Source organism: Pinus tabuliformis, chromosome 2_1, assembly GCF_031772625.1.
Source record: "Pinus tabuliformis cultivar Carrire ecotype Pingquan chromosome 2_1, CPIR1, whole genome shotgun sequence".
Classification (NCBI taxonomy): Eukaryota; Viridiplantae; Streptophyta; class Pinopsida; order Pinales; family Pinaceae; genus Pinus; species Pinus tabuliformis.
In genome coordinates this window covers 662,818,381-662,829,304 of record NC_142299.1, presented here as the reverse complement: position 1 = coordinate 662,829,304, position 10,924 = coordinate 662,818,381, and the positions used below count along the sequence as shown (strand labels likewise).

The window sequence follows — 10,924 nt, the reverse complement described above, 5'->3', positions numbered from 1 at the left end:
CTATTTCCCAAAACGAGAAGGTCTGCAATCTCATGTATTAATGCCTTCATTAGAAAATAGGAGAAGAACTAGATTATATGTATACATATGTAAAGACTTAATATACTTCCATGTTTCAATATACATCCCTGTCTTATTACCACTTGTTAAATCAAGACTCGCATATATGAAAAACCCTTCATTTGAATTATTAAAATTCACGAACAGGTATCAAAATCATTATTAAGAATAGTATTAAATAACGGATAAATTCAAGAACTGATATATATATATATATATATATATATATATATATATATATATATATATATATATATATAAAGTATTCCTCTATTCTAAATCTCAGTTCATTCATTCCACTCTCATATAGGTTACATTCAAACTGCAGCGAATATGTCACGTACAACATACCAGGGTAAGGGCCGAAACTTGGAAGAATGGTCCATAACCCAACAAACACTCTATACAGACATAAACAATACATAGAGTCACAACAGACAATGTATGTTGTAGCCATATTAATGAATAGTTCAAAGAAACATTCAGAAAAGCTCATTTAAGCTTCAGTTACAAACCTAACCAGATTCATTTAGTTGCTATAACCTCCATTTCCTAAAATCCCTCATGGACTTCGGGTTACAGTGAGGATTTAGCTGTGCCGAGAGCTAGCAAACCCTCCCACCCTCATCTTGGAGTCGAACCTAGCAACTCAGAGAGGTAGACCATTGACTTGGGGGAAAATGATCAACCTGTAGATAGTAGAAAATTTTAGCTTGGGTTTAGTTCCTACTCAAAAGCTCTTCAAATTGAGAGTCAAGTTCAAACCATTCCTTGTAAGAGCATCCAGAAAACCTATTAGAGACAGTCTTCGAGATGATAAAGTGTAGAGAATGCTTAAATGAAAAATGTGTGAGAGATTTCATTACATGAGAGGAATGGCGCCACTGTTGAAGCACCGAATCCCTAGGAAACTAGCAACATTTTTCATTCTCAATTTCCATAAAGGAAATAAAAGTTGTGAGTGTGTCCCATAATAGAATAAGCATGAACTCGACGACAGAAGCATATCTCTGTTCGGCTCTCGGGGTCGAATAAGGATTCCAAAATTGACCACCATACCATACCTGCAACAAGCGTTGAGTTAAGCTAAGAAAGAATAAGGTAGTTACATTTCCAAACGAAGAATAGATCTGGTTAGCTTACCTCCTTGTCTTTGTCGTCAGCCTTTTGTCTCCAGAACCGTAAGAACACTCGCTTAGGAAGAGGTAAAACCCTCATTCCATTGTTCTTATCCTACTCGTATCAGAGTTGTATTCTTTCCTCATAGACAGTGTGAAATGAGACGGAAAGATATGTTAGGTTTTCAGTTCCGGTTAAGTCCTCCTACCGAGCCACCTACGATGACCGAACACAGTGTTCCGTCCTTACCTCTGCATTAATCACCCAAGCGGAGGAGTCATCACCTCTATTGAGGCGTTGACACGTGGCACATATACATGGCTTTGGTTAGATAGCCATGTAGAGGAAAATCTGTGTGTCTTTTAATTACCCACCAAACGTTAGTGTCATTCACGACCCCTTAACCTTTTAAACACATTGCATTAATTGAGTTAGGGTGACAAGTTAATCTTCGTAATTAAGGAGAATAATTTTTAATTTTAATTTTTTCAAGGTGTTACAACTCTAGTAACATTTCTTTTCAGGTCCGAAATTGACAACTCCAATGAAATTTGCAAAAACTTCAATAAAAAAAAGATTGCAAATTTATCAAATTTGTAGCCCCTCAAATTCCATACATGTGCTCCACGAATGTTTATACTTTAATGCTAGCCATAAAATTAAAGGGTTGATGTTCTAGATCGGCCATGACTTTTACTCGTTCTTCTTATTCGACATTATATTAGAGTGAGGATTGATTTGAAAGGAAATCAGGTATAAGGATTTGTATAATTTCATGTTCTCATTCATGAGGAGATGTATCATTAACTTATGCTAAGTGATAAGAAGTCACTACCATAAATATTTTGAGATAATTAAGAAGTGGTTAAAACTAATGATAAATAAGAATTTTATTATATTTTTAAGAATTATATTTTATTATATTTTTAAAAATTGGTTAATTTGTTAAGTCTTATTAGCGCATTAGTAAGGTGACCGAGGATCAAACCTCATGGGGGTGGTTCTGCCATATGCTAGCGGAGGAGACATTCAATCAAACTAAGGGCAGATGTGGCCTAGGCCGGGTGTGATCCCTGACTAACTATGACAACTTAGATGCCCATACAACTTGATAAAAAAATTGATTAATTAAAACCAAAAAATAGTAAGAAAAAATATATATATATATATAATTTAATATTATTTTTTATTAAAAAAATTATATTTCAACAATTTTAATTTATAAATTTAAAATCAAAATAGGTTTATATTAAATTAATTTAACATAGAATAATTTTATTTTTGAAACATTATCATGCATCTATATATAGTTAATTTTGTTTTGTCATAATAAATTATAAGAAAATACGTAATAAAATACCTCATTTCATTTCAGTTTAAACCATTATATATATATATATATATATATATATATATATATATATATATATAAGCTGAGGCGATACTCTATTTTTCCATTACTGAAAATAAAAGACATTACAGATATAGGCAGGTCTCAACCCGCCCTTAAGGGAAACCGGGTTTCTTGACCATCTGAAGTTTTTAAAAGCCATCCAAAAAAAGTATATTACCAGTCTATCTATCCACGCTAAATACCCGTCTATTCTTACTATAGTCAAACTGTTTTTTCTCTGAGTCATTAACATCTAATATTCCAAAAAACAAAATAGAAATATATAAAAACCTCCTTGCAGCAGCTCCATCTTCTACTGATTCATTGTAGCTAGCTTTGGCTCTCTCTCTACCTTGACTCCCATTCCGCCCGCTTGAATCATCTGCAGAATCTCATCCATCTTTCTGTCTTGCATAAGTAGAGTGACCTGGATATTCTTCAATTCCTTTTTCAGGGTGGGGATTCCTTGGACCAATTCAGCCATTTCCATGGCCACCTGCTCCATTGCTTTGGCCAATAACCGCTTCATTCCCCAATAAACATGTAACGATTGTTTATACAGGGACATTCTTCCTCTCGTATGCCCCGGGTCAGGGAGGAACCGCTCCCAATCTTCCATTTCAGGATCTGAAATCTCCTGCATAGCTTCTTCCTCTAAATGATCAATTATCCTTCTGATATTCGGATTTGTATCATGGTAATATGCTTCTTCTGCTTCCTGTAGTTTTTTCCTCATGTCTTTCTTACCTCTTTTTCTGCCTCTTACCTCACTAGCTGTTCCCTCCTCGTATTCCGATCTTACACTCCTACTCCCTCGACCGCCTCGTCCTCCAGTCCCCCCTCTCCCTCTCTGGTAAAATATATTTCAATTAAATTGAAATATTAAATAATAATAATAATAAAATATATTGAAAATTTAAATATCATTTTTATATATATAATCTTTATTACTATTATTGATTAAATTTATTTTAGATAATGATAAAAAAATATTTATATTTTATATATTCAAATTTAAATTTTGCAAATAACATATTAAATTTACTATATATATTTATCTTATTAAAATTAAAATCTATATAATAATTTATATCATTAAAATTAAATTAAAATATATATAATAATTTATATCATTAAAATTAAATTAAATTAATTAAATTCAAATTTATTAAATATTTTTGTGAAATATAGAAATAAAATAAAATTTATAAATATTCTTTTGTTAAAAAATATGTATATCATTTTTTTTTAAATTAAGTATACTTTATATTCATATATAAAAAATAAATAAAATGAGGAGGAAATAAGCATTAGGTTTTGTTGGTTCTTCAATGCAAATTGTGTCGTTGTCGTGTTTTCGTTCCTCTTCGAGGCTTATGGCGGCCAATGGCTTAGGGGACGCATGTTTAATCTCTTTGCTTTGGAGGCGGTCGGTATTGCCTTTAGAGGTGTCCTCTCGTAAGAATATTTTCTCTGCTGTTTTATTTAACCGTGTAGCATAAATTTTATGTATAAATGGCATATAACTGTTAAATTGTTTTTACGAAGATGTCTTTTCTCAGTTACGGGGGTCGTGGAGGGAGCACCGGATCTATTATCTACTATTTTTTGTCCTCTTTTCTTCTTTCTTTTTCTTTTTTAATATTCATGAAAAAATTAATGGAAATTCCACATCTCTTTTTTAATATTCATGAAAAAATTACTGGAAATTCCACATCTTTTTGGATTAGGGAAACAAATTTAGTACAAAATTTAAAGTAAAGTTTTCAAAACAGATTAGGCATTGGTGCATCTTCTGAATGCCAAATTTTTAGGGTAAAATGCTATAGAACCCATTCCAGACTAAGGACTATGGTAGCTTGAGGAATGATAATATCATATTGAATCTAAGACTGAGAGCTGGAGCTTTGGGTTCCATCCATCTTAGTGTAATTGTATTTTTTATAGATGCATCTAAGAGGAAGGCCTCCAACTCTTGTGAATAGATCCAAAATATTCCAGGTCTTTATATCATGGAGCAAATGGAACAAGTTTCAGTCATGTCATTAAACATCTTTGAGGTAAACTCTCTCATCACTTCTCTCGAATCAAATTCCCTTATTTGCAGGTTTAATGGCTTTTGGCAAAAATATGATGCATTGCATCAATGTATTTTTTCCACTTTGACATCAATCTATGACCTCTATTTGTTGTCAAAAGGATTTTTCATTGCTCAATTTGATACTCAGAAAGACGTGGAGTTTGTCCTGAATGAAGGGTCGTGGTTTTGCCGTAAAAGAGGGGTTTTCATCACTTCATGGCTGTCAAAAATTGATGCTACAAATATAGTGGTTACAATAATGTCATTTTGGTTGAGACTCCCACACCTCCCTCTACTTTTCTGGCATTTTGGAATGCTTTAATAACCCACCCAATCAACATCTATCCAAGGCCCAATAGACTATTTAGATATCTAAAGACTAATGTTTCTCTTCATTACACTACATGTTATAATTTTGATCTAATATGTATAGACATCCATACAAGTACAAGACTATTGCAACACATTTCACTCAATGTATCTTTAAAACTTTAAAGAAAACTGCTAATATTTTTAAATTTTAAATATTTTCCGTTGCTCGAATAAACATGAGATCTAGATTGTAAATAGCAACTTTGAGATAACTATACGTTTCACGTTGGTACTCTATTTATCTCGTAAAGGAAAAAGATCATTTTCGGCTATGGGATGTTTTCACGTTCATAACGCATGGCCCATAGAGGGCTTAATCACATTTAAATTGATGTTCTTCGACACATGCATTATATTATTTAATGTATAGAAGTTTATATGATAATTATTATATATTTGGTTTAAATTAAGAAATGGTATAAAAGATTATTATTATGATTAAACGAGCAGAGATTTTAGCGTGTTATTAATTTTTTTAATAATAATTTTTTTTTTATAATTATATATATTTTATTAATTAAGTCACATAATTATGTTTTTAATAAAAGTTTAAGAGATATAATGTATAAGTGAGAAGTGATATTTTAGGTCGTATTTTAATAAATAACATGTTAAATTGTAGATTATTATGGTTAGAAAGGTATTGAATGAATTAAACACTATTTTTTTTATACGTTTTAATTTTGAGAGATTTGATTTTGATTATAAGAAGTTTTTTATTTTCAATTTCTTTATATATAGAAAATAAACTGAAGACGACGACGGTGGTGGAAGCGGCGGTAGGAAACGATAGTAGTGGCAACAACGGCGGTGACGACGACGGCGGTGACGACGGCGGCGGCAATGATGACGGCGACGACGACGATGATGACGATGATGAACGTCCAGTGAGACCATTTTCATTTCAAAGATAATCGGAGTTAGTTCCTATCTTTACAATGTTCATTTTCTTCTTAGAATTGATCAAGACATAGAGATAATTCTAGTTAGTGAATAGACTAATGTCCATTTTCATTTCAAAGTTAATGGGAGTTAGTTCCTATCTTTGTAGTGTTCATTTTCTTCTTAGAATTGCTCAAGATAGAGAGATAATTCTAGTCAGCTAGAATGGTGTTGAATTCCTTCTCATAATACCTTAACTTACTGTTCCCCTCTAACTCTTTGTCATCCCATAATTTGTACTTAAATTCAGAAATAATAATAAGATATATCTCTATATACTTAATATTGACATATTTTAATTTAGTTAGACATTTGAACATTTTATTTAAGGTTTATATTCAAATATTTTTTATTATTAATATATTTATTAATTATAGCATGTCAATTTTATGTTAATCAATAAAAAAATCATAAAATATTATAATCTAAAACATTTATATTATTCTTTTTAAAACTATTTTTTAAGTAATTTTTATGTTGAATAAAAGGATAATTATATTTCTAATTAACAATAAAATATATCTTTTTGTAATATAAAAAAATATAAAAAGGTTTATTTTGGTATGCCTGTCGAGAAACTAGATCAAAAAGAGGTTTATAACTTTAACATCATATCTAGAAAAATAGAGAGTAAGGCTGGGCCACTAGAGCTATTTTCTAACTGGAAAAGGAAAAATTGAGGACAACTTAGAGCATTATGCTATAAAGAAATCATCATTTAATAGAGTAAGACAACTTAGAGCATTATGCTATAAAGAAATCATCATTTGGATTTTTCGTTTGGGAAGGTAGCAAGGGTGAGGGATGCCCAACTGTGCATTTACATGTCCAAGATTTCAATTCATAGTTTATATATAGATCCACAACTCATCCAACATTGAATGAATCTCTTCTTTTTCCGCATTCCTATCTAGTAGAACCTATCCATGAAAGAGTTTCAGGCCCCCGAAAATGTCCACAGTATACAAATTCTGGTTGTAACATCTTTTATGTGACCCGTATGAGGCACCCAGTCAAAATATACATCTAGAACTCCGTGTCAATCAAGGAATTTCGATTCACCTACAATTTCTCGTTCAGCCTATTCAAATTTCTCCAGAATTAGATGAGAAGTATGTTTATAATATTGTTGAGTAGATCTCTCCATCCTCCATCCTCTATTGGGCATGGGAGCCACCTTTCTCATGAAAAACAATTCTACCTCTCTTACTATGTGCATGTCCATGGGGATGGTGATCTAAGAGGCCACTGATAGGCAAGATACCATATTCAATGTAGAACCCAACTATAGAGAAAGCGAGGGGATGGATGAAAATGTGTTGCACACAGATTGGAGAGAAGGAACATGGTAGCAATATCAAGTTGAGCCTGTTAAAGATAAACAAAATATAAGAGGCTAAACAAGGAGACAAGGGTAGCCAGCTAAGTTGAACAAAGATAAGAGAAAAGAAGGTTTTAGCAGCATCCAAAGACCAAAACTGTCCAGAGAAAAACCATATAAAAGCTATAAAAGCTAGAGAGTAGAGAATATGGAACGAGAAACCAGGGATGAAAAAATTGAATAAAGACACATAAATAGAAATCCAAGAAAATCACTCCTCAAAGAACAAGTTGGATGGAGCCAATCCAAAGCCATGACGAAGCATAATTTTCCGCTCAATTTGCCATGGACATGTGAATTCCACATGCCCTCATGTTGGATGCTATGCTATCACCTCGCAACTTGAATGCTTGACCCTGCTTGAAATGACGATGATGAATGGAAAGGCTAGCTAGGAATAGATCATCGCAGTCGTAAATAACAATAAACTCTCACCATGGATATGATCAATCTGCACTTGAACTCAGGAATTAACTCCTTACTAGAATCCATGACAATTACCATCGTATAATCATTAAGTTCTCCTCACTAGAATCCATGACAATTACGATCATATAATCATTAAGTTTCAAGTTTCATGAAGTGTTGTGCAAGTGCACTATAATGAACTTGGGGGAACACATTGCCACGTCCTCACCCTTGAATGCCCACTGGGATGGCGGAAATGTGCCACCCACTTGTTGTTAATTAATCACCCCATTTGGGTTAATAATAAAAAAGTTGTTCTAGTATTTAAGTTAGTCTGTGAGAAGGTGAATTAGTGAAATGATAAAGCACTCATTATCTAATTGGCTCACATGACCTTTATAAAAAGACTAATAATTAATTTTGTTTTAAAACATTATCACCTCGTATTCCAGATTACAGCATATATATATATACAATATTATTTCTATATAAAATTGTTTGAGATATAAGGACATTTACGAGGAAAATATACTATTTCTTCCTGAATTTAATATATAGGAATTGAAGAATCAATATTAGTTATTAAGATATCAATTTTCCGTTTCATTAAATTTTGAATCACATAAAAACGAAAATATAAGATTAAATTGTAAAATGTTTAATATAATTTTTCATTTTTAAAAAGAAATTCCAAATTTATTTATATTAAAAAAATTAAATGAGAAAATTGTTAAATTTTGTATAAATGTATTATTATTTTTATAAGATGATATAATTTAAATTGAACAATATATTTAATATTATTTTTTTATTTTTTATTTTTTTATTGTAATTTTATAACATTAATGCAATTATATAAATTAAATAATTGATAAATATCAAAATAATTACTTTATAATCCTTTTTATATTGCTAAAATTAAAAAATCATACAAAAATTAACTAAATTATATATTTATTATTATATATAAAATTAAGTAATATATAAGTTAAACATATATATTTTAAAAAACACTTAACAAGATCAATATCAATGGTGCATTTGGGTTGAAAATTTGGGAGGCTCTGCAACTTGAGCTAGGGTTGGCGTTAGGGTTTTGACGTTGGGCACCATGGCGAAACGTGCAGGGGGGAGTGTTGCTCCCTTCTACAGTCAAGTAGTTATGGATAGAAGCAAGGATGCAGGAAAGCATCATTACACGAAACCTCTGGAGAAGGCACCAGAGGCAAGTAACACGAGAATATTGGGAAGAAATAGACCTCATGAATAGGAAGGGGATCAGTAGGAAGCTGGTAAGGAGAAAGAGAAAGGGGGTAGCAGTAAAAAACTACTTCCATAAGGACAACTGGGCTCTACAAACCCAAGTCGAACATCATTCCTCAGGTCATCTTAAGCGACCAAGCGCTACAAGTGCATAGGGATCATATGACAAAATATGCGGTCATATGAAAATTCATGAGGAAATGGCCGATGGAGAGGGCACTGCACGTATGGATAAGGAGCCACTGGAAGCCAAAGGGGGAAATACACCTTCATTTGGGATCTAAGGGCTTCTTCACAGTAGTATTCACAAGCCTAGAAGATAAATACAGAGTGTTCGAAGGAGGACCATATTTCTATGTTACTGCAGGCCTCTACATATGGCCATGGATGATGAACTTTGTCCCGAAAAGTGAGACATTCACATCAATACCAGTATGGATCAGACTATACTCCCTTCCTCTGGATTATTGACTACTGGAATCTCTGAAAACAATAGGAAACAAATTGGGGAATTTTCCAAAGATCTTAGATGCGACTCTGAAAGGAAAATACACCTCCTTTGTCTGGATATGTGTAGAAATGGACTTATCTGGATCACTTCCAGACGCGATAATTTTAGAAGTTTATGATGAAGAATGGTTGCAAGCGGTGCACTATGAGCACATCCCATTTAGGTGTCGCAAATTCCATGAGCATGGATATCTATATAAAGATTGCCCAATAAACAACATGGAGAGAAATGTGAAAACCACTGTGGATAAAAATCCCAAGGGTTTTACCAAGTTTGGGGGCAAAGGGAAAGGAGGAACGTGACTGCAAAAGAAGATCAATGAGGAAAGACAACTGAGCCACAATAGGTTTAAGATCTTAGAAGAAGGAGAAGGAAACAAAGAAACAAACTAGGAAATGGAGAACATTATCACTGAGAAGGAAAGGGATGACAGAATGGAGGACATCATAGAAAACAACTAGAAAAAGGATGATATGCCAAAAATTATGGAGATAAATAAGGACCATGAGATGACTCCAAGTGAGGACGGAACAGAGGACCATGAACTACAGGAGATTCTAGATAGGGAAGATCTAGATCTAGAGAAATTTATGGAACAAGGGAAGACCAAAGGAGTGGACTCCCTGCCAAAAGAGGAATATGATGGTTTCAACATCTCATCCTATGGAGATCACAATCGAGGGGATCTTGAGTCAAAAGAAATCATGAAAACGAGGAGAATAGAGGGGTCAAAATGATGGAGGAGACGTAGACACAATCTCCAAAGAACCCAAGCAGGAAAAGAGGAAGAAAAAGACATAATGAGTTGCTAAACGAATGTGGGAAACTGTTGATTAACTCTGGTAAGATGAAAGATCTCACTAGTTACTCCTTTACAAACCTTTCTTAATGAAGCTCACAACCTGGAATATTAGAGGCCTAGGAAATAGAAGGAAACAAAGAAATCTCAATAATAAAATAAAAGAAGAAAAACGAGATGTGGTTTTTATTCAGGAGACAAATGTTCGATGGATACGATTAGAGAAATTCATAATAAATGGCTAATCAAGTGTGAGTATCTAGAGGTTAAAGCAAAAAACTCAGCCGGGGGGGGTTCTCACGCTGTGGGATCCCCAGAAATTTGGAATCTTGGATGCTGAGGCATCTAGGAACTATCTTTCTTTGGTATGTCAACCTTTAGGTGATAAGGAGATATACATGATCACAAATGTCTATGGACCTCAAAAGCAAGAACAAAAACTCAAGCTTCTCACCTCCCTTGAGGAACTAAGAGCAAGACACCTTAATATGCCTTGGATCATTGCATGATATTTCAATATGATAAAATCTCTTAGAGAGAAAAAAGGTGGTATCAGACAACTAGGTAGAGACTCCATGGCCTTCCAGAACTTCATA

General features: G+C 33.1%; 1 long non-coding RNA gene across 1 annotated transcript; it reads right to left on the bottom strand.

The window, feature by feature from the left end:
* Positions 1 to 367: 367 nt before the first annotated feature.
* LOC149202332 (uncharacterized) lies at positions 368 to 1,385 on the bottom strand. The gene is made up of 2 exons (XR_016253516.1): positions 1,204 to 1,385; positions 368 to 1,124 (listed from the first exon to the last, which is right to left on the bottom strand). It is a non-coding gene; the product is annotated as an uncharacterized LOC149202332 (long non-coding RNA).
* Positions 1,386 to 10,924: the final 9,539 nt, after the last annotated feature.